Below are 3,095 nucleotides of genomic sequence, written 5' to 3' on the forward strand. Positions count from 1 at the left end.
ATATATATAAGCTTAATCCTCATTTATCAGGGATTAGAGTTTTTCTTAGATTTTTTAGAGAGAGAAAGAGGGGGAAATGGGATTTTCTTGTTTAGATCTTCTTCTCTGATTCCTCCGGCCATCTTCGCTTCGCCATTGCCAGTCTCAATCATCTCACTGCTATCTTCTTCCTTGTTGTTACCGGAATCTGTCCTCCATTCCGGCAAATCTCCGTCCGGCATCTTCTTCTCCGGTAACCTCTGCCAGTTCCAGCAACTCCGAGACCCAGATCATACTCTGCGACTCAAAGATACTCTCCAAAATCAGCTGTTCAACGAAGAAATCGAACTTCATGCTCTACACCTTACCTCGGTTCTCTACTGCTGGATCTACAGCTTCCAGATCTATGCAAACGGAATCATCTCAGCCCTTGAAGGCTTCATCAAACGGCCAGATCAGGTACAGATCTCCATCCTCAATCGAATTCAAAAACCAGATCCAATCCGAAAAAATGAAATCCTCTCGTCAAGAATCTCTCTCTGAAAAGATCTACAAATTTCACGCTATAATCCTTCTAATCACAATCCCTCTCCTCTTAATCTCATTCCTCCTCTTCCTCTTGCCTCGAATCACTGACGGAATCATAATCACCTCATTCTCTGATGGCGGAACCTCCGTCCTCACTGGCTGGAGGTTCTTGCCAGACCGGAGATTTGTTTCCAAGAGTTATGCTGTGATTTTTTTATGCTGGTAGCTCTGGCAGCAGAGTTCATGTTTATTGCTTTGATCAGAATTTGGATCTACTTCCTATTGGTAAACATCTTGAGCTTTTCTGACAGCTAACACCAGGTTTGAGTGCATATGCTAGTGATCCCCCGGCTACCACAGAATCACTTAAGTCTCGTTTGGTAGAAGCTGAAAATGTTGTTCCTCAAGGGTTGCGTCATAAGACACCAGTTAGAGTTGGGGCGACTGCAGGTCTGAGGGCATTGGAATGTGATGCATCTGACAAAATATTACAAGCGGAATGAAGGCAACAATGCTTGCTGCACAGAGTATCCATTTGGGTATTAATGATGTTGTGGTGGCTGGTGGTATGGAAAGCATGTCAAATGCTCCTAAGTATTTGGCAGAGGCAAGGAAGGGATCTCGATTTGGACATGATACTATAATTGATGGGATGCTCAAGGATAGACTTTGGGATGTTTATAATGATTATGCCATGGGCTCATGTGCTGAACTGTGTTCAGATCAGTATGCAATAACAAGAGATGAGCAGGATGCTTTTGCCATTCAAAGCTTTGAGCGAGGCATTGCTGTTCAAAATAGTGGTGCCTTCGCGTGGGAAATAGTTCCGGTTGAAATTCCTGGGGGGGAGAGGAAAACAATTCACACTTATTGACAAGGATGAAGGCCCAACAAAGTTTGATCCTACCAAACTAAGGAAACTCCTGCCAAGTTTTAAGGACAATGGAGGTTCTGTTACTGCTGATATCAGGATATGGTGATGCCGCTTTAGCACCCGAGTTATTTACTACAACTCCCACTCTTGCTATACCAAAAGCCATTTCAAATGCTAGCTTCGAGGCTTCTCAAGTTGATTATTATGAAATAAATGAAGCTTTCGCTGTTGTGGCTCTTTCAAATCAGAAACTGCTTGGCATTAGATCTACTTACATGGACAGATCTGGATCTTTTGAGCAATGAAACAGAGTTACAGACTCTTTCCAAGGGGTTTTCAATCAATGTCACCAGATCTGGCGATATCTTGGTGTTGAGCGGAATTCCGATCATCTCTCCAGACATGTATTACGGTGAATTGCTCGTCGTTCATGGCCTTCGCCAGGTACTAACAGCACATGTATATCTAAACCAATCTAATGATTCTTTCTCTCGTATTCATGGATATGACAAGGACAAGTTCTTGGATTATGCTGAATTAGGACATTAATTGTCTTGATCTGTAAGTTCTTTACCGTTTTTCTGTTTGAGGTTAGATCTATGGACTCCTTTGTCTTGATTCTTGATAAACTGAAGAATACTGTCACAGTAAATGTATAAAGATTGAATTTCAATTTTATTGCAAGGGCGATGAAGGAGTTATCCCAAGCCCATCTTTTAGGGAGACCTACTTGGTCCATGTAATATCCCTTTTCCTTTTGTCTTTTATAAAGATAGCCTCAAGTCATTAGATCCTTCCATTCATCGCCAGGGCGATGAAGGCGATAGCCCAAGCCCATCCTATAGGGGACTCGCTTAGTCCAAGTAGCACTCCCCTCATTTATTTTTAAGACTTGCCCAGTCTTTTGCATCCCATAAAACATAAAGTCCTTCTCATTGCCAGGGCAATGAAAGAGACATCTTGAGCCCATCCTTTAAGGAGACAAGCTATGTCTCAGCAGATAGTCAATACCCTTTAGGGAGACAAGCTATGTCTCAATAGAGAGTCATGTTCTTTAAGAGACAGGCTTTGTCTCATTAGTGAGTCGAACGTAGGAGGCTTGTTTAGCCTCATCATTAGAAACTCCCTTCTTAGTTGAAGACCAACTTGGTCTGATAGTAGTCCTGATCCTTTCATAATTGCAGAGGCAATGATAAGGATACTTGGAGTCCACCTCGATGTTTAGGAGACTTGCCCAGTCTCACTAGCACCCTTCTTTATCTCTTCTTCTTTTAGGAGACTAACCTAGTCTCATCAGCACTCCCCTCTTAGGGTTGTGCACTAGGAGTCAATCCTTTCATATATGAGTCATTCTTTAGCCAGAGTCAGTCATTCTTTCAGGAGTCTGTCCTATCATCATAGGGGTTAGGATTCTGTCCAACCTCTTATCAAGTCATGTGATTTTTTTATCCGCTCCTGCAAGGTATAGGATGCTGTCCAACCCTTGCAGAGTCGTGATTTTGTTCAATTCCCTCACAAAGCATAGGATGTTGTCCAACCTTTGCGGGATATCAAGAGTCTGTCCTACCCTTATGATGATAGGATTCTGTCCTCTTGTGTCAAAAATTCCAAAAACATAAAAAACATCTGAAATTTCCAAAAAAATCTCAAAAGTCTTGAGTCATTAAGAGTAGTTAGGAAATCTGTTCCGAACTACGTTGACTTGATCCTCTCC

The 3,095-nt window shown here is 42.2% G+C and overlaps 1 pseudogene; it reads left to right on the plus strand.

The window, feature by feature from the left end:
• The first annotated feature begins 490 nt into the window (after positions 1-490).
• Positions 491-1,686, plus strand: LOC143859639 (acetyl-CoA acetyltransferase 2 pseudogene; annotated as a pseudogene).
• Positions 1,687-3,095: the final 1,409 nt, after the last annotated feature.

The sequence above is a fragment of the Tasmannia lanceolata genome, unplaced genomic scaffold, assembly GCF_043159265.1.
Source record: "Tasmannia lanceolata isolate RefF3 unplaced genomic scaffold, GAP_Taslan_0.1 ptg000035l, whole genome shotgun sequence".
Lineage (NCBI taxonomy): Eukaryota > Viridiplantae > Streptophyta > Magnoliopsida > Canellales > Winteraceae > Tasmannia > Tasmannia lanceolata.